The 21,511-nt window shown below is 41.9% G+C and overlaps 1 protein-coding gene across 10 annotated transcripts in view; it reads left to right on the top strand.

The window, feature by feature from the left end:
* Positions 1–21,511, top strand: part of LOC125466930 (rho GTPase-activating protein 32-like) — a 511,751-nt gene that overhangs the window by 422,152 nt on the left and 68,088 nt on the right. Inside the window, exon 1 of one of the 10 annotated variants that reach the window (XM_048562125.2) lies at positions 1,511–1,650. The exons of the other annotated variants lie outside the window; for them this stretch is intronic. The gene's annotated coding sequence lies outside the window, so the exon portion shown is untranslated. Of the gene's footprint in view, positions 1–1,510; positions 1,651–21,511 lie in introns of those variants that run through there. 10 annotated transcript variants of the gene reach the window in all.

Raw genomic sequence — 21,511 nt, 5'->3', positions numbered from 1 at the left:
TGCAAAAAAGCTAAATACTGTCGATGTTGGAAGCCTGAAATGGAAAGAGAAAGTGTTTGAGAAACTCAGCTGGTCCTACAGTATCTGTGAAGAAAAATCAAAGTTAACGTTTCGGTCCTGGTGACTCTTCCTCATAACTCTGAGGAGGACGTCCTGAGGATCACCGGACCCGAAACGTTAAACTTTGATTTCTCTTCATAGATGCTGCCTGACATGCTGAACTTTTTCAACAACTTCTGTTTTATTTTAGTTTATGATTTACAGCGTTCGTAGTTCTTAGTCATGGTTTTTATGTTGTCAAGAATGCTGTCTACTTTGTTCGGATAAATGCAGCTGCACAGCACTTAAGAAGTTTGATACCATCCAGCAGCAAGCAACATGTTTAAATAGCACAATATCCCTTCGACCGGAGCTGCGGTGTGTATCGTCTCCAGTAGGCCACGCAGAGATTCCAAGGCTTTTTCGACAGCACCTTGCAAAATTACGTTCGCGCGTAAAAGGAGCAAGGCAGTAGGCCCGAGGGAACATTAATGCTTCCAAATTCTCCTTCAAATCAAATAACATCCTGATTTGGCACTATATTACAATTTCTTCTTCATCGCCAGCTCAAAATCCTATGTAGCGAAACTGTGGGAATACCTTCACTTTGCGTACAAGAGTGATTCAAATAAACAAGGATAAATCGGGACAGGAAGACAGCGACTATGCAAGGGACTCATACATTCAGTGTTTATTCTACTTTTCTATCGGGCTGCGAGCCTCTAAGATCCGAGCACAATACCGACTTCCGGAGCCCGACGCCAACACCATGTGCACGAAACCTGAGAGCGCTGTGCGTGTGCAGCTGTGAGAGGACGGTGCCTATATCCCCAAGAATTAATAAAAGTTTACGCTAGTTAGAAAACATTACAAGGAGTTAATGTGGAGTTAGCTTAAAGTAGTTATTTCAGCCTATACTCCCAACAGTAGTTGTACAATGGTCAGAGAGCTAGATTATAATGTAGCTATATTTGTTTGATTGCAACCTCATTACATTGCAGTTAGATGATAAATTTCTGCTTATCCATATTTGGACAGGACTACTAATGGTGGCAGTAATGAAAGCAGTTTACGGTGATGCACATTCATGCATGTTGCCTTCGGTGTGATCTTCCCTCGGATTGTGTTACATCTTTGAATAATCAGTGAGTTGAGAATGTTCCAGGTGATTTGCTTCCGTTTTTAAAATCTGAACTCAGGATTTTACAGCTTAAAATGGCCAACTCCCTCAGCTGCTAAAATTGGAATGCACAGACCTACAGAGCTTTGTTCCTTGAAGGAATTTTTGCAATAGGGTTTTATCCCAATAACATGTTGTTATGCGCATTGGAATGTGCCTAACCGTAGTTTAAACTGGCTCCTCCTCCCAGTTGCCTAGTCAATATTGTTGTTACAAGGCAGATAGGAGCTGAAAGCTGGCAGTTTGTTTCCGCTCTCTTCCTTTCCCAATTGTTTGTGGTAGGAGTAAGTTTCAGGAATGTTGTTGCCGAGTGCTCCTTCCGTTCACGCCTGTACACCACTTCTGGACTCCGAATCTCTGATCTGAACAAACCAAAGTGAAGACGAGGTTTGGGAGCGCGGCTGTATATTCAGTGCTTCTGAAGCTGAACGGTACCAGAGATTTGGAATGAATTGTACTGGGAAGAATTTTGTAACAAGTACTGAAACATTGCTCAGCTCTGACCTATTGTATTTGCAAGGGTGTTGTTGAGGGTTGCATTTTTATGTATGTCGCTTAGTTAATATTTTACATTTTTTATAGATCAATAAAGGGCAGTCATTCTTTCAATCACATACTGAGGCTTTGAAATGATGCATTCTTTCAACTTCAGTCAGAGGAAGAGGAACTGTATTTTGATTGGAGAAAATATAGTTAATTTTTTTGGTATTTGAATTTGCTTGAATAGCAGCAAATCATTCTTTCCTGTGCTAGACTGAGCAATGTCTCATTGCCTGGCTTTCCTTGTTAATGCAGTTGAATAGTGAATACACACTTAGGTCGCTCCACCATTTGTGGATTCTGTGTCTGTTGGTTTGCTCTTTTTAAAGGTAGAAACTCCATGTGTGCATTATATTCCAGTGGTGTTCCCATTCCAATTCTGTTTGAGTGGTGGGACATGCTGTATCTGTTGTGTTCCTGTTTGGATTCAGTGAGGAAGAGTTCTGTTTCTCTGTTACGTTATTGTTTGGGTATGGAGTTCTTTTGGTGTTGGGAAGGAATTCTGTATATGTTATATTATTCCTTGAATGTAAAATGAGTTGGTGGCAGGAGGAAGAAATCTGTATCTCTTGTATTACTGTTTAGAAGTGATTCTGCTCACCTCTTTGATCTTCATTTCCACGGACTATCTCTGTTAGGGCTTCGACTGATATTTAATCGTCAAATTGCTTCCTGATTTCACTTGTCAACCATATGTGTGTCCCTGTCTTAGACAAAGGGTTGTCAATGACCTACAAGGACTTGCTCATTGAGTCTCTTATTTGCATTGTGCAATAGCAATCAATTGTATTTTCTTTCAAGTATCTATTTCTCAAAACAAGTTGGCTTTTAACTAGTGTCTAGGATAACATTCTGACAAAACTTTGGTTTTGGCTGCATTGCTTTTGACAAATAAATTGCTTATGCCTTGGAGTTCCACTCAGGTGTAATACGGTCATATTACGTTCATTCATAATTTGTACTTGGAAATGTTATGGTAGTTTTTAGCAGTGTCCATTCTCTTTGCTGCCAGGATATATTATAATAGATGCAAGTGAATTAACCAGGGATTTTTAACTGGAGTTTCCAATATGCCCATTCCTTTTATTTTGCCTGCTGCTCCCAACCTAAGTCTATCACATTGATTTACACCTGTTTTGCCAATATTTTTCTCTCTGTCTCCATGAAATTCTGTCCCGTCACGATGTCTTCTTCTGTATCACATTTCCTATATTGTCTGCCCTCCCAAGTTTGTACCCAATCCTTTAAAGTTTTCTTTGTTTACTCATTCAAGGGATGTGGACATCACTGGCTGGGCTAAGATTTTTTTGTTGTTGCTCCAACTGAATTGTCTTGGAGAAGGAGGAGGTAAGCTGTCTTTCTGAAGTCCATGTGGTGTAGGGATATCTATCAGTGCAAAGGATAAGGCAGAAGCATTTGCATCAGTCTTCAACCAGAAGTGTAGTGCAGATGATCCATTTCAGCCTCATTCATTGGTCTCTAGCATTCCAGATGCCAGCTTTTAGTCAATTCGATTCACTCAACATGATATCAAGAAATGGTTGGAGACATTAGATACTGCAAAAGCTATGGGCCCTAACAACATTTTAATAATAGTCCCAAAGACTTGTGCTGCAGAGATAATGGGAACTGCAGATGCTGGAGAATCCAAGATAACAAAGTGTGAAGCTGGATGAACACAGCAGGCCAAGCAGCATCTCAGGATCACAAAAGCTGACGTTTCGGGCCTAGACCCTTCATCAGAAAAGGTTTTCTGATGAAGGGCCTAGGCCCGAAACGTCAGCTTTTGTGCTCCGGAGATGCTGCTTGGCCTGCTGTGTTCATCCAGCTCCACACTTGTTCTGCAGAAATTGTTGCTCTCCAGCCGAGCTGTTCCAGTATAAGTACAACACTGGCATCTACTGGACAAAGGACAAATCCAGTCCAACCAATTACCTCTCCATCACTCTACTCTTGATAATCAGTAAAGTGGTAGAAGGTGTCGTCAACAGTGCTATTAAGCATTTGCTCAGCAATAAGCTGTTCAGTGACACTCTGTTTGGGTTCTGCTGGGGCCACTGAGCTCCTGACCTCAATATAGCTTTGGTTCAACCATAGACAAAAGAGCTGAATTTCACAGTTGAAGTGAGACTGACAAGCCTGGATATCAAGGCTGCATTTGATTGAGCCTGGCGTCACGGACCCCCAACAAAACTGAAATCAGTGGGAATGGGAGAAAACCCTCAGCTGTTTGAAGTCATACCTGGCACACAGGAAGATGATTATGGTTTTTGGAGGTCAGTCACCTTAGGTCCAGTACATCTCTGCAGGAGTTACTCAGAGCGGTGTCCAAGGCTCAAATGTTTTCAGCTGCTTCGTCAATGACCTTCCTCCATCATAAGGTCAGAAGTAGGGATGCTTGCTGAGATTATGCAATGTTGAACACCATTCGTGACTCCTTAGTTATTAAAGCAACCCATGTTCAAATGTAACAAGACCTGGACAATATTCAGGCTTGGGCTGACAAGTGGAAAGTAACATTCACAAACAAACATGCCAATCAATGACAGTCTACAATAAGAGAAAATCTGACCACCACTCCTTGACATTCAATAACATTACCATCACCAGATACCCACTATCAACATCCTGGGGGGTTACTGCTGACCAGAAACTCAGCTGAACTTGCCATACAAATACATGTGTACAAAGAGATAGTAAGAACTGTAGATGCTGAAGAATCTGGGATAACGAGGTGTAGAACTGGATGAACATAGCAAGCCAAGCAGCATCAAAGGAGCAGGAAGGCTGACATTTCGGCCCCAGACCCTTCTTCAGAAAAAAGGATCTGAAGAAGGGTCAAGGCCTGAAATGTCAGCCACCTTCCTCCTCTGATGCTGCTTGGCCCGCTGTGTTCATCTAGCTCTACACCTTGTTATCTGTATATGTGTACAAAGGCAGGTCGGAGACTAGGAATACTGAAGTCAGTAACTCCCCTCCTGACTCCCCAGATCCTGTCTGCCATCTATAAAGCATAAGTAAAGAGTGTATTGGAGCACTCCCCAATTGCCTGGATGAAGCAACTCCTACAACATAAAGAAGCTTGACACCATACAAGGCAGCCTACTTAATTGGCACTGCATCCACAAGCATCAACTTCCTCCACCATCAGTGCTCGGTCGCAGCAGTGTGTACTGTCTACACAATGAACTGCAGAAATTCACAAAGACCACTTTTGTGTAGAAGGGCAAGGGCTGCAGATACGTGGGAACACCTCCTGCAGATTTGTTTCCAAGCCACTGACCATCCTGACTTGGAACACTCCCCACTTGCCTGAATGATTACTTTGGTGTGACGGAGTTAAAATCCTGGAACTCATATCTTAATGTCACTGTGTCTACCTACACATGAGTGGCAGTGAATTAAAAAGTAAGCTCATCACCACCTTCTTAAGGGCAAGTGGGGATGGATAATAAATGATGGCCCTGCCAGCAATGCCCACATCCCATAAAAGAGTTTAAAATAAAAATGCAGCATCTTTTGAGCACAAAAGCTGACGTTTCGGGTCTAGGCCCGAAACATCAGCTTTTGTGCTCCTAACATGCTGCTTGGCCTGCTGTGTTCATCCAACTCCACACTTTGTTATCTTGGATTCTCCAGAATCTGCAGTTCCCATTATCTCTGATTTTAAAAAAATGCAGCCTTCTTTCGTCCTCAATGTTGGAGAAAACTATCCTACAGATATTCAAGAAGTTCATTATCCACATGATGTATGCTAATTATTTTAATCCAATCTGTATGAAAGTTAAACTCCCCCATTTTAAAAACATACTGCATTTGCAGGATATTGTTTGGCTCACTGGGTGACCTTGTGGGTTGTCGTTATTTTTAGATATCCCCTGCCCTGTCCTAGGTGGTAGAATTTGCAGGTTTAGAAAATATTCTCTCATGATTCTTTATAAGTTGTTGTACGGCATCTTGTAGACGGTACAGTCTACATTTGCTGTGCATTGGTGGTGAAAGGGGTAAATGTTGAATGGTTTAGATGGAGTTTCAATCAAGTGTGCTTTGACTTGGGTAGTGTCAAGCTACTTGAGTATTGTTGGAGCAACACTCTTCCGTCACATTCCTGATTTGTACCTTGTAAATGGTGGGTGCGTGTTGATGAGTTAGTATATGAGTAGCCACAGAAACCTAAGCTTCTGATCTGCACTTGTAGCCAAATAATTTACATGCCTGGTACACTTCAGTTTCAGATCATTGTGACCCCCAAGATATTAATTGTGGAGATTCAGTCATGAGAATGCCCTTGGGTATCCTGTGATTGATTGAATTTTCTTTTGTTAGAGATGGTTATTTGCCTGGTGCTTGTGTGGCACGGGAGTTACTTGCCACCTTTCTGCATAAGCCTGAATATTTTCCAGGTTTTGCTGCATTTGAACATGGTTTATTTCAGTATCTGAGGAATCATGAATGGTACTGAACGTTGTGTAATGATTACCAAACATCCTCACTTTTGATCTTATGATGGAGGGAAGGTCATTAATAAACAGCAGAGGAATGCCTGCTGTGATGCCCTATGTTGACCAATGAAAGAAAATCTTTCTGTGCTAGGCATGACTTTGACCAGCAGAAAGTTTTTCCTATGATTCCAATTGGGTGCAGTTTTGCTAGAACTTCTAATGCTACACTGTATCGCATGTTGTCTTGGTGTTAAGGGCGGTCACCTTCTAATCCCCTTTATGTTTAATACTTTTGTCCAGTTTTGGGCCAAGGCAGTACAGCGGCCAATATGTGAGTGCCTGGTAGAACCCAAATTGAGCTTCAGTGAGCAAGTTCTTACTGACCAAGTGCTACTTGAAAGTACTGTTAATGATACCTTCCATTAGGGGAGTTAAATGCCGAGCATTATCGCTGGATTCTTAATCCAGAAACCCAGGAATGTTCTGGAAACACAGGTTCAAATCCTGCCACGGCAGATGGTGGAATTTGAATTCAATTAAAACAAAAATTTGGAATTAAGAGTCTGATGATGATGATGATGAATCGATTGTCAGAAAAACCCATCTGGTGTGCTAATACCCTTTTTAAGGAAAGAAGTTGCCATCCTCACCAAATCTGGCCTACATCTGACTGCAGACCCCAGCAATGAGGTTAACTTGCTATGACCCTGATTCTTAATTGCCCTCTGGGCAGTTAGGAATAGGCAATACTTGCTGGCCTTAGCCAGCGATGCCTTCATCCTGTGAATGAACTCTTTGGAAAAAAAAAGTTACTTTTGATTCGGAATTGACTGTTCGAGGTTCTTCACTAGGCTAGTTATGTCCTGTTTGTTGTATTTTAGGATGTGCCTGAGCAATTGTATGTGTCGCTCTCATGCACGCCATGTAACTTGTAACTATACTGGAACAGTTTGACAATGAGTACCTCTTGTTCCTGGGGCATGTTTTGGAGTATTGATCCCGGAAAGTTGTCAGGAAGGGCCCATAGCCTTTATAACTAGGTCAACCCTATATGTTGTCCGTCTCTAATTGCCCAGAGGGCAACTAAGAATGAGCTACATTACTGACAATCTGGAATTATATGTAGGCCAAACCAGATGAAGACTGCATATTTCTTTCCCTAATTTTTGGGCTAAAATGAAAATTCTGCGTATCTTTCTATGACATTTGACAATGTTCACAGTCATCATTTGGCTATCTTTTCTTTTTCCAGTCTTTTTAAACTAAATTCACATTTCACTGTGGTGGGATTTGTGACTGTGTTCCCAGATCATTAGTCTTGGTTTCTAGATTGCAAATCCAGTGAGGATTGGGAGCAGTTTAGAATTCAGCAAAGAAGGGCCAAGGGATTGATTAAGAAGAGGAGACTAGAGTGCGAAAGTAAGCTTGCAAGGAAGATAAAGACTGACACTAAAAGTTTCTATAGTTACATGAAGACAAAGAGATTGGTAAAGACAAATGTAGGTCCTCTACAGACTGAAATGGGGGAATGTATGATAGGTGATAAAGACATGGCTGAGGACCTGAATACATATTTTGGTTCTGTCCTCACAAAAGAGGACATAAATCAGATATCAGAACTGTTGGAGGATGCAAGATTTAGTGAGGGGGAAGAACTCAGGGAAATCAGTACTAGTGAAGAACTGGTGCTGGGAAAATTGTCGGGATTGAAGGCCGATAAATCCTTGGGGCCTGATAATCTACATCCCAGATTTCATAAGGAAGTTGCTCTAGAGATCGTAGATGCATTAGTGTCATCTTGCAGGATTCTGTAGACTCTGGAACAGTCCCTGCGGATTGGAGGGTGACTAATGTCACTTCAGTATTCAAAGGGGATAGAGCCAAAACCAGGAATCATAGACCAGTGAGCCTAACATTGATAGTGGGGAAAATTCTCAAATCCGTTGTCAAGGATTTTATGGCAGAGCATTTAGAAAGCACTGGCAGAGCCATCATAGATGAATGCAGGGGCAATCATGCTTGACAAATCTGTTGGAATTCTAGTGAAGATATAACTAGTAGGGTTGACAAGAGGTATCTAGTCGATGTAATATGTTTGGACTTGCAGAATGCATTTGACAAAGTCCCATATAAGAGATTAATGTGCAAGATTAAAGTGCATGGGATTAGGAGAAGTGTATTGAGATGGATAGGAAACTGGCTGGCAGAGAGTAAACAAAGGATAGGAATCAATGAGTCCTTTTCAAATTGGCAGGCAGTAACTAGTAGGGTGCCACAAGGATTGGTGCTGGGACCCCAGCTATTCACAATATATATTAATGATTTGAATGAGGGACCAAAATGTAACATTTCAAAGTTTGCAGATCACACCAAGTTGAGTGGGAGGGTGAACAGGGACGAGAATGCGGAGATCCTTCAGCGTGATCTCGACAATTTGATTGAGTGGGAAAATCAGTGGCAGATACAGTATAATTTGGATAAATGTGAAGTTATTTACTTTGGAAGCAAAAACAAGGAGGCATGTTACTACCTGAATGGCAGTAAATTGGGAGAGGGGAGTGTGCAGCGGGACCTGGGCATCCTTGTGCACCAGCTGCTGTAGGGAAGCATGCAGGTGCAGCAGGCGGTAAAGAAGGCAAATGGTATGTTGGCCTTCATTATGAAAGATTTTGAGCACAGGAGCAGCAATATGTTGTTGTAGTTGTGCAGGACCTTAGTGAGTCAACACCCAGAATATTGTTTGCAGTTTTGGTCTCTTTTTCTGAGGAAGGATGCTCTTGCTCTTGAGGGATTGCAGCGAAGGTTTACCAGGGATGGCAGGTCTAACTAGGTTGGGATTGTTTTCACTAGAGTTCACATGAATAGAAGGGGATCTCATAGAGACTTATAAAATTCTAACAGGACTGGATAGGGTAGATGCAGAGTGGTGTATCTAGAGTCAGGGGTCGCAGTAAGAGGATTCACAGTACATGATTTCAGGATGGAGATGAGATATTTCTTCAACCAAAGGGTGGTGAGCCTGTGGAATTCATTACCACAGGAAGTAGTTGATGCCAGAACATTTGGGGAGGCTATGGCTTAGTGGTATTATCGCTAGATTGTTAATCCAGAGACCCAGGTGACATTCTAGAGACACGGATTCGAATCCAAGAGTACAATAACTGGAATTAAGAATCTAATAATGATCGTGAATCCGTTATCAATTGTCGGGGAAAAACCCATCCGGTTCACTAATGTCCTTTAGGGAAGGAAACTGCCATCCTTACCTGATCTGGCCTATAGGTGACTCCAGACCCACAGTAATGTTGTTGACTCTGAGCTGCCCTCTGGGCAACTAGGAATGGGCAATAAATTCTATGTGGTCAGCGACACCCTCATCCCGTGAATGGGTAAAAAAAAGAATGCATTCAAGAGGTGATTTGATATAGAATTTGGGGCGAATGGAGTCAAAGGCTTGGGGGAGAAAGCAGGATTAGGCTGTTGAGTTGGATGATCAGCCATAATCGTGAAGAATAGCATACTCGAAGGGCTGAATGGTTGCCTCCTGCTCCTCTCTTCTATATTTCTAAGTTTTTATTGCTAGTACGCCATAGTTACTGTTAAGTATTCAGTACCTTCAACTATTTTGTGACTTGACGTGGAATGAATTGAAATGATTCTCTGTGATGCTGAGGTCATCAAGAGGGTCTTGGAATGATTGTACACTTAGGGTCTCTGGTGGAAGGTGCTTGCAAATGAATCAATTTTGTCTTCTGCAGCGGTGATAGAATTTCCCATCATTGAGGGTGGGGATATTTGTGAAGGCTTCTCCTTCAATGAATTTTTAAATAGTCTATTAATGTCCACAGCAGGATGTGGCCCATTGATTTTGGGATTACTTTACTCTTGTCTATTGCATATTGCTTTCGTTGTTGGCAAGCAAGTATTTCTGCAATGTATCTTCACCAGATTGACACCTTGTTTTAATTTTGCCTTGTGCTGCTCCTGGCATGCTCTCCTGCAGTCTTCATTGAACCAGGGTTAACCCTGTGACATAATGGTGATGGCCAAGTGAAGGTTACAGACACAAATATATCACTCTTTTTCAAAAAGCTACCATAGATTTGGAAGCTGATACAAGAACATTACTTCCCACCATTGACACGATAACCATGGCAGATGCTGGAATTTGAATTCAGTAAAAATATCTGGAATTAAGGGTCCATGAATTAATGACCATGAATCTATTGTCAGGGTAAAACCCAATTTGGTTCACTAATGTCCTTGAAGAAAGGAAACACTGCCATTCTTACCTGGTCTGCCGTCCATGTGACTCCAGGCCTGCAGAAATGTGGTTAATTCTGAACTGCCCTCTGAGCGATTAAGGATGGGCAATAAATGCTGCCTGGTCAGCGACACCCTCATCTGTTAATGATTTTTGTTTTAAATTGCCCACAAATGACCAGATTTACAAAATTTAATTTTAACTACTAGATTGGCATTTCAACGCAGAACCTCAATGTTTTAAGTTCAGTACCATAATCAGTACACTATCAACATGAGATATTTGTTAGTATTTATATTGTTACTTGTATTTTAACCAATTGCCGGACAAAAATTTGAAATGGTGTCAATTGCTGAAATCAGGACCAGGATCTTTTGTTTCGATTTTATTTGTTTCGGGATAGAGCAGAGATAGGCTTGCCTTTTGAGTTGATAGGTAATGTAGAAAAGGGAACTTATATTTTTTCAACTTACTGGTTTCTTTAAAAAATACTATGAATAGTGAGGAAAATAGATCAATAAACATGATCAGACAGAAGTAAAATGTCGGTGAATTTGAGAAAACTTGGCTCTTGGGAACCAGAGGGTGAGGTTCAGTGAGTGGCACAGTGTCCCTGTAATTTGAGAGAATGTTGAACGAGAAAATTAAAACTGAGAACTGGAGAAGTGAGTGTTGCAGTGCGAGACTTTGGAATCCTAGGAGGAAGACTATTGAGGTGGTCTTTGGGGAAGTTGCATCAGTTATTCTATCCACAAGGCTTTTTAGATTCAAAGTTGCTGGAAAAGCTCAGCAGGTCTGACAGCATCTGTGGAGGAGAAAAAAGAAGTTGACGTTTCGGGTCCGGTGACCCTTCCTCAGAACTGATGGTGGTTGGGTAAACGGCAGTTTATATGCAGAAAATGGGGAGGTGGGTGGGGCAGGGAGCAAACGATAGGATAGAGCCCAGAGAGAGAAAGACAGTTGCACAGACAAAGGAGTTGCTAACGCTCAGACTGGGAGTGAATAGGTGTTAATAGGGACTGTTAGTAACTAACAACAGAGGGTGTGTAGTGGCATGCTATGTGGTAACAAGGCCTGGGGTGGGGGGCTGGGACATGGGAAATGCACCACCTTGCTCCCTGGCCAATATCTCTGTCCCCAGCTTGTCGCAGTGTTCCAGTGAAGCCCAGCGCAAGCTGGAGGAACTACACCTCATTTTCCACTTGGGGACCCTACAGCCCTCTGGACTCAATATTGAGTTACATAGAACATAGAACACAGAACAATACAGTGCAGAACAGGCCCTTCGGCCCTCGATGTTGCTAATCTAAGCCCCTCCCCTACACTATCCCATCATTATCCATATGCTTATCCAAGGACTGTTTAAATGCCCCACGCCCTTACCACTCTATGAGTAAAGTACCTGCCTCTGACATCTGTCTTAAATCTATCACCCCTCAATTTGTAGCTATGCCCCCTTGTACAAGCTGAAGTCATCATCCTCGGAAAAAGACCCTCTGTGTCTACCCTATCTAATCCTCTGATCACCTTGTATGTCTCTATTAAATCCCCTCTTAGCTTCCTTCTTTCCAATAAGAACAGACCCAAGTCCCTCAGCCTTTCTTCATAGGGCCTGCGCTCCCGACCAGGCAGCACCCTGGTAAATCTCCTCTGCAGCTTTTCCAATGCATCCACATCCTTCCTGTAATGGGTCGACCAAAACTGCACTCAATATTCCAAATGAGGCCGCACTAGCATTTTGTACAGTTGCAGCATGATATCAGGGCCTCGGAATTCAATCCCTCTACCGATAAAACCTAACACACTGTAAGCCTTCTGAACAGGACTATCAACCTGGGTGGCAACTTTCAGGGATCTATGTACATGGACACCAAGATCCCTCTGCACATCCACACTACCAAGAATCTTTCCATTGACCCGGTATTCTGCCTTCCTATTATTCTTCCCAAAGTGAATCACCTCACATTTATCTGTATTAAACTCCATTTGCCATCTTTCAGCCGCATTCTGCAGTTTATCCAAGTCTCCCTGCAACCTGCAACGTTCTTCCACACTGTCCACCACTCCACCGACCTTTGTGTCATCTGCAATCTTACTAACCTATCCACCTATGCCTGCATCCAAGTCATTTATAAAAATGACAAACAGCAGTGGTCCCAAAACAGATCCTTGAGGCACACCTGACTCCAGGCTGAATATTTTCCATCAACCACCACTCGTTGCCTTCATACAGAAAGCCAGTTTCTAATCTAAACTGCTAAACCTCCCTCAATCCCGTGCCTCTGTATTTTCTCTAATAGCCTACCATGCGGAATCTTATCAAAGGCTTTATTGAAGTTCATGTACACCACATCAACCGCCCTTCCCTCATTCACATGCTTGGTCACCTTCACAAAAAACTCAGAAGTTTGTGAGATACGACCTGCCCTTGACGAATCCATGCTGACTATCTCCAATCAAATTGTTGCTTGCTAGATGATTATAAATCCTCTCTCTTATAATCCTTTCCAAAACTTTTCCTACAACAGATGTAAGGCTCACAGGTCTATAATTACCTGGGTCATCTCTACTGCCCTTCTTGAACAAGGGCACAACATTTGCGATCCTCCAGTCCTCTGGTACTACACCTGTAGACAATGAGGACTCAAAGATCAAGGCCAAAGGCTCCACCACCTCCTCCCTGACTTCCCGGAATCCTCGGAAAAATCCCATCTGGCCTAGGGGATTTATCTACCTTCACACCTTCTAGAATTGATAACACCTCATCCTTACTAACCTTAATCTTTTCAATTCTAGTAGCCCGTAACTCAGTCATCTTCTCTATAATATTCTCCTGTTCCTCAGTGAAAGCAGATGAGAAATAATCATTTAGCACCTCTCCAATCTCCACAGGGTCCACACACAACTTCCCACTTCTGTCTTTGACTGGCCCTGTTCCTACCCTAGTCATCCTCTTATTCCTCACATACCACATAAACAGCTTTAGGGTTCTCCTTTATTCTACCTGCCAATGTCTGCTTATGTCCCCTCCTTGCTCTTCTTAACTGTCTCTTTAAATCCTTCCTAGCTAATCTGTAGCTCTCCATCACCTCATCTGAACCATCTCGTCTCATCGTCACATAAGCCTCCCTCTTCCGCTTAACAAGAGATAGAATTTCTTTAGAAAACTATGGTTCCGTTACCTTATTGCTTCCTCCCTGCCTGACAGGGACATACCTATCAAGGACACGCAATATCTGTTCCTTAAACCAGCTCCACATTTCAATTGTCCGCATTCCCTGCATTTTGCTACCCCATTCTACCCCAGTAAGTCTTGCCGAATCGCATTATAATTGCCCTTCCCCCATCTATAACTCTTGCCCCGTGGCATGTTCCTATCCCTTTCCATTGCTAAAGTAAACATGACCGAATTATGGTCACTCTCTCCAAAGTGCTCACCTACCACTAAATCAAACACCTGGCCTGGTTCATTACCAAGTACCAGATCCAGTGTTGCCTCCCCTCTTGTTGGCCCTTTGACATAGTGAGTCAGGAAACCGTCCTGCACACATTGGACAAAAACTGATCCATCCGACGTACTAGAGTTACAGCATTTCCAATCAATGTTAGAGAAGTTGAAGTCTCCCATGATGACCACCCTTTCCTTTCACTCTTGCCCAGAATAGTCTTGCTGATCCTCTCCTCCACATCCCAAGAACTTTGCGGGGGCCTATAAAAAAAACTCCCAGCAGTGTTTCCTCTCCTCTCCTGTTTCTGACGTCAGCCCATACCACCTCAGTAGAAGAGTCCTCATCAAAAGTTCTTTCAGCCACCGTTATACTGTCTTGACTAACAAAACCACACCTCCCCCTCTTTTACCATCTTCCCTGACCTTAATGAAAGATCTAAACCCTGGAACCTCCAACATCCATCCTGACCCTGCTCAATCCATGTCTCCGAAATAGCCACAACATCGAAGCCCCAGGTACTTATCCATGCTGCAAGCTCACCTACCTTATTCCGGATACTCCTGGCATTAAAGTAAACACACTTCAATCCAGCTTGCTGTCTATCAGCACACTCCTGTGACAGTGAGGTCCTGACCATGTCCTCCCTATGCTCATCCTCCTGTGCACTAGGACTACACCTCAGTTTCCCGTCCCCCTTCTGAGCTAGTTTAAATCCACCCGAATAACGCTAGCAAATTTCCCACCCAGGATATTAGTGCCCCTCTGGTTCAAGTGGAGACCGTCCTGTTTGTAGAGGTCCCACCTTCGCCAGAATGAGCCCCAATTGTCCATGTACCTGAAGCTCTCCCTACTGCACCATCCCTGCAGCCACGTGTTCAGCTGAAATCTCTCCCTGTTCTTTGCCTCGCTATCGCATGGCACGGGTAACAAACCAGAGATATAACCACTGTTTGTTCTAGCTCTCAGCTTCCACCCTAGCTCCCTGAAATCCTGCCTGACATCCCTATCCCTCTTTCTACCTATGTCGTTGGTGCCTATGTGGACTAGGACTTGGGGCTGGTCACCCTCTCCCCTCAGGACCCCAAAGACACGATCCGAGACATCACGGACCCTGGCACCTGGGAGGCAACACACCAACTGAGAGTCTCTTTTCGTTCCCGGCAAACCTTCTATCAGTCCCTCTAACTATTGAGTCCCCAGTGACTATCACTCTCTTCCTATCCCCCCCCTTCCCTTCTGTGCAAGAGGGACAGACTCTGTGCCAGAGACCTGCACCCTAGTGCGTGCTCCTGGTAAGTCGTCCCCCAAAACAGTATCCAAAACAGCATACTTGTTTTTCAGGGGAACAACCACAGGGAATCCCTGCACTGACTGCTTTTTCCCCCTCCTAACAATTCAGTTCAATAATTTTAGTGCCTAAACTCTCCCATGTCCCAGACCCCCCACCCCCCACACCTGGCCTCGTTACCACGTAGTCTGCCACTACACACCCTCTGTTGTTAGTCACTAACAGTACCCATTAACAACAATTCACCCTACCAGCCTGATCGTTAGCAACCCCGTTGTCTGTCCAACTGTTTTTCTCTCTCTTTGGGCTCTATCCTATCATTTACTCCCTACCCTGCCCACCACCCCATTTTCTGCATATAAACTGACGTTTTCCCAGCCAGCATCAGTTCTGAGGAAGGGCGACTGGACCCGAAACATTAACTCTCTTTTTTTCCTCCATAGATGCTGCCAGACCTGCTGAGCTTTTCCAGCAACTTTGTTTTTGTTCCTGATTTACAGCATCCGCAGTTCTTTTAGTTCTTTTTTTAGGTTCAAAGCTATGAACTGTAAAACAATAATCCTATTCATCAATTTTGAAGTCAATTATTTCTCAGTGTATAAAATAGTCACTTGGGGAGTGGTAATATTTGAAAATTGTATGATTTCGTTGTGTATATGGTTTAAATAAGTTTAACTGGACAAGTGCATATGCATTACAGTTTGAAGTTAGGAATTCAAAACTTTTCACAAGCTCTTGTGTTTTTAATGTTTTAAATGCCTTTGGAAATCCAATCTGTCTGCAATAATTCTCCAAAACTAGTTGCAGCAGAATGGCACGATGTATAGTGTTGACTACTTAAAATTAACAATAAGATTAAAAATCCTCTAACTGAATTACCAACAACTCAACACCTCGAGGAGATGGTTATGTAGTGGTAATATCATTGAACTATCATTCCACTGGTCCAGGAAAATGCAACGGAGATGCACATTCAAATCTCACTTCACAGCTCATGGAACTAAAAAAAAAATTGTGGCTGTAAGAGCTGCTTCTGTCTCAGGAAGATAGTGAGGAAACAGATCAATCTGACACTGGTGCAGTTGGGAAAAGAACCAAGTCAAATAATCAGGGCAGGCTGGAACAAAGCAGTGAACGAGGTAGCACTGTTAAATTAAACTGTGTTTACTTTGATGCAAGAGGCTTAACAGGTAAGGCAGTTGAACTCTGGGCATGGTTGGGACCTTGGGACTGGAATAAACCAGCGATTACAGAGATGTAGCTCAGGGATATATAGAACTGGCAGCTTAATGTTACAGAGTATAGATGCTATAGAAGGTGGGGGCAAGGGAGCAGGGGGAGTGGTGTTTTTCATTAGGGAGACCATTACAGCTGTACTAAGGAGGGTATTGGGGAATACGACCAGGGAAGTTATTTTGGTGGAACTAAAAAATAAGAAAGGAATGATCACTTTATTGGGATTATACTATAGACCCACTATTAGTTAGCAGGAAATTGAGAAACAAAATTGTAAGGTAATCTCCATTATCTCTAAGGGTGGTAATGGCAGAGAATTTAACTTTCCAGACATTTACTGGGACTGCCATAATGTTAAGGACTTGGATGGAGAGGAATTTAAGTGTGTATGAAAAAATTTTCTGATTCAGTATATGAATGTACCTACCAGAGAGCGGTTGTGTTTTGCACCCTTCTTGAGAAATAAGGTGAGACAGGTGACTGAGGTGTCAGTGGAGGAGCACTTTGGGACCAGTGACCGTAATCCTTTTAACTTTAAAATAGTGATGGAAAAGGATAGACTGGATCTCAAAGTTAAAGTTCTAAATTGGTATTATCCAATTTTGATGGTTTTAGGCAAGATTTTTCAAAAGTTGATTTGGGAGACGATTCCAGTGAATGGGAAGTTCACGGAAAGTAGCAGCGAGCAGGACACAGGATCATGGAAGGAGGCAGTCAGAAGGACACTCAAGGAGGGATACGATGAGCAGGAGGATTACGGGTGGAGGCAGTATGTGGGACAGCTGTAGAGTGAAGAGGCAAGTGGGAGGGTTATGAAGGGAAGCAGAGAGTGTAAAACCATTTGTATGCTATATCCTACAAACCTTTGGACTTGCTGAATGCAAAGTAAATGCTGTACCAGGGAAACTGTAAGACAGAGACAGCATTGATTTTACCGGGAGTTACAGACTCACAGGTGAAGGTGAGAGTGTGGATTCAGAAAAGGGAACCCGTAGATGCTTGGGCAGTACAAACAGTGATTATGGGTTTATTTAATTGCAGAAGTGCACCTTCTCTACTTTTCAACCAATCACATTTAAAGTGGAATGTTGTTGGTTGATTTCATCCAGACAGGGATTGAGAAATTATGCCCACTGTTCCTTGCCTTGCCTTTACCTTAGTTCTAGTGTAGTAAGCAGGGCACAGTTAAGTGTAGGCAAGAACCTTTTAGACACTACTAAATGAACATCATTTTTCATCCACTCAAAACTCCTGCTTATTCCCTTAGCTCCATTGTGCATTATCTTCTGTGTTAAATAACCCATAGCAGACCCTGTAAATATTATTCAAATTGCTACTTCAGTTAGTTAAAATCGTAGAATCCTTATTTGGCATTTGGCCCTTCGAGTCTGCACTGACCCTCTGAAGAGTATCCCACCCCTGTATCCTCCCCATAATCCTGAATTTAGGTTGATTTGCCTAACCTACACATCTGTAGACACTGTGGGCAATTTAGCATCGCGAATCCACTTAACTTGTACACCTTAAATCAGACAGCCAGACCTTTTGCTTCTAATTTAATTGGAAACACATCAACATATGTCCACATTTGTCATTTTATGTCTTTTTCAACTTAATTCCTTCCTTGCCTTGTCTTAAAATTTAGTAGCTACAACAGAAATACCTTCAATGTGTGCCACCTTTTTTATGTGCTGCTCTAGGGGAAATTTCTGCAATCCCAGTAAAAACTTGACTGCATCTTTTGGATTATGAAAATTATACATCTCTTGGAATATCTTTGAACTGTGCTGTTCTGTACTGTTCTCTGTTGTTTTATTAAGTTATGGTGAGTAGTGAAAAATTAGAGATGAGGGACATTAAACGAGAGATAGATAATTCAGATGTACTGTTCTCAGGTGGCAGTGGCATGTTGAAAATTATTGATCGCACCAGTGCCATGGGAAATTGTGTGTGGCATTGTATTTATAACTCACCTAAAGCAGTAAACTCAGCACAGAGGTGCTGAACTTCAGTGGGGTTATTCTGTTGGTATAAGTACCATCAATTCTGAGGAAACCAGAAGCCAACAAAAATGTATTTGAGAGAATCGTGTAGCCACTTTCCAGTGACCAAAGGAAAGAGTTTTAAAAGGGAAAGGCTTTCAACATCTGAGATTGAAATCCAGAGTTTCTGGTGGTTCATTGTGTTGGGTGTAAGTGATAAAATCTCTCAGATTGTGAGATATATGCCCTAGTCTGCTCAATTAGTGATTTTAACTGTATTGAAAGAAAAAATACAAAAGAACTGCAGATGCTGGAAATCAGAAACAAAGACAGAAGTTGCTGGAAAATCTCAGCAGGTATGAGTGGTGAGACTTTAGAGATTGGGTAACATGAAGTGAGAAATGGAGAATTCAGATGTACTGTTGTCTGGTGGCAGTGGCATGTTGAAAATTACTAATAGAACTGAAGAATCACTGGACCGGAAACGTTAACTCTGGTTTTTCCCCACAAATGCTGCCAAACCTGCTGAGTTATTCCAGCAGTTTCTGTTTTTGTTAACTGTATTGGTAGTTGGGGTAAGTGTTAAGTGTTTGTGATAACTGGCATGTGATCTCCAACTCTTCAAATTCTTTCATCAAAAGTAATGACTTGTGAAAAATACCTGTTTGTATGTATGCAGAACTGAATCACTACTTTCAAAGCAGCAGAGAAAATGGCTGTTTAAGTAAAATTTAGAGTGAATATGTACAACTAAAATTTCAAATCAAATTCAATCAAAAACCTTTGTTTGGTACCAGGCTCTTCTAATTGTTCTGAAGGCTCACTGGACCCAAAATGTTCACTTTGATTTGTCTCCAGTGATGCTACCAGACCATTGCTGAGCTTTTCTAGCTATTGTTTTTGTTTCTGATTTCCAGCATCTGTAGTTCTGTTTTTTTTTTCTAATTTATGATTATATTATACATTGATGCGCCTATCTTCTAGTTGGCCAACTGTTTACTCAATCATACCTACCATTTCATAAAACAATCAGATGCTTGATAACTTATGTACGCACACTTTACCAAAAGAATTTGCACTAAAAACAGTGCAAACTTTATGATTTTATTGTACCTATTAATTATAATGTGTCATAAATTATATCTGGTCTTGACAGAGTGCCCAATTAAATTTCATGATTGGTATGCCCCTACTGCTGGGAAAATAATGGTCAAGTCAGTGGATTAGGCATGCTGAACCCCAAGGTAATGTTCCGGGGAGATCCCTTATTAATCTACAGACAGCAAATTAGAACTGGAACCAGTCTTTTCTCATTATTACTTTTATTTACCCTGTTAAATATTACAACTGTGCCTCCATATTCAACCACCCCCACTTTAAGTATTCTATGCAGAGTATTTTTGATCAACTTGTTTGTACATGTTATGGCATACCTTCAGGGCAGGTGAGGCTTGAACGTGGCGCAGATATAAGGAGACGAACTACCACTGTACACATGAGCCTAAATCGTTAAACAGGAGAGAGCGACAGCACTGTCATCTCAAAATAGACTCAAACCACCCAGCCGGTGACCTTTATTTCATTATATAGCCTATTCAAGGTACAGTCTCCACATTGCACTTTAATGCCTTTCTGGATGACTATCACAAGATCATGAGTCTTTCACTTGCACTGTCTGATTTCCCTCTTCAGACAGGTATAATTGAACATCTAATATGAGTCAATTCCACATTCACTATTGGCTTTTGCACTTCTTTCCTACTGACTGTTCTTTTAATCATTGTGCCAAACCATGCACCTCAATTCCTTCACCATCATCCCAACATTGAACTGATATTTTCTTAGGCATTGCACCGTTGTCACATTAGTCATTTACTAGACTCTTTTGGAGTGTATATCATCAGGTAGCCAGTCTGGGCAGTTGTCCATTGGATGTGATACCTTTGTCCGATATCACTGATACTCACACTGCCACTACATAGCCCCTTGATCTACTACGTTCTGTTAGTCAGAATGGACAGACTCCATACCTGTGGAATGAGCATATTGCTGTCTTTGTCTCGCGTTGCCTCTTCTAGCAGGATGTCTTTTTATTTGGTAAGTTGTGTGAACAAGATATTTATGAAGCATTTGGATGGTTTCTTTCCTGTCTAATTTTTCTTTTAAATCACCAATGCCATTAACACTTTTCTATTGTGCTGACGTAAAATATCAAGTTTTGTAAGTGGATAAAATAATGTCCTTAAAGAAAGACAATTCTGTAGATGCTGGAAATCTGAAACAAACACAGAATGCCAGGGAAACTCAGGTCTGGCAGCATCTCTAATACAGAGAAACAGAGTTAATGTTTTGAGTCTGTTAATAACACTTGTTCAGAACCTGTTCAGTTCTGAACAGGGGTTACTGGACTCGTAACATTAACCCTGTTTCTGTCTCCACAGATACTGCCCAACCTGTTTGTTACAATAATGTCCTGATTGGACAAACTACGGATCTGTGACTTGCCAAAACCACTTCCTTTATCATACACTGTCAAGTTTCACAGAAGGTGTACTCAACAGCATGGGCATTTCACTACAAACTAGATCAGTACTGATAATATTGTGACTATAGCCAATATTAAATGTAACTGCAACTCTGCCTCTCCTGTCCTGTTACGTTGTCATGGCTAAAAGCAAAAGTTTTCGATATTCTTAACTTTTTTGTCAGTCCTCGCTGCTTAATGAATTGAGATAACATTTGTTTTTTCGATCGTTTCCTTTTCATTGAATGTTTTGACTTTTTTTCTGTTATTTCTGGTTTCAAATAGCACACCAACTAAAGATGCATCTGTTTTCTTTCCTCTCCCATACTATCCCTTTGGCTCTATAAGACAAACTCTTCTGTCATTCAATCTCCTGCCTTTCATTGTGTTACAGACCTTTCTTTTGTCTTGTTCCACCTACTCTGTGCTCAAATGGTGTCATTTTCATAACTGTCTGCCTGATTTTGGATATTCACTGTAATCTTAGCATTCCTGAAATTCACTGAGAATTCATTCACTTACTGCTTTTAAGATTCTCTTTTCTGTTAGCCAGATATTGAATGCTGT

Source organism: Stegostoma tigrinum, chromosome 32 (genome assembly GCF_030684315.1).
Source record: "Stegostoma tigrinum isolate sSteTig4 chromosome 32, sSteTig4.hap1, whole genome shotgun sequence".
In the NCBI taxonomy this organism is placed as follows: domain Eukaryota; kingdom Metazoa; phylum Chordata; class Chondrichthyes; order Orectolobiformes; family Stegostomatidae; genus Stegostoma; species Stegostoma tigrinum.
Note: the sequence above shows the minus strand (reverse complement) of the source record. Positions and strands in the feature narration are given on the sequence as shown.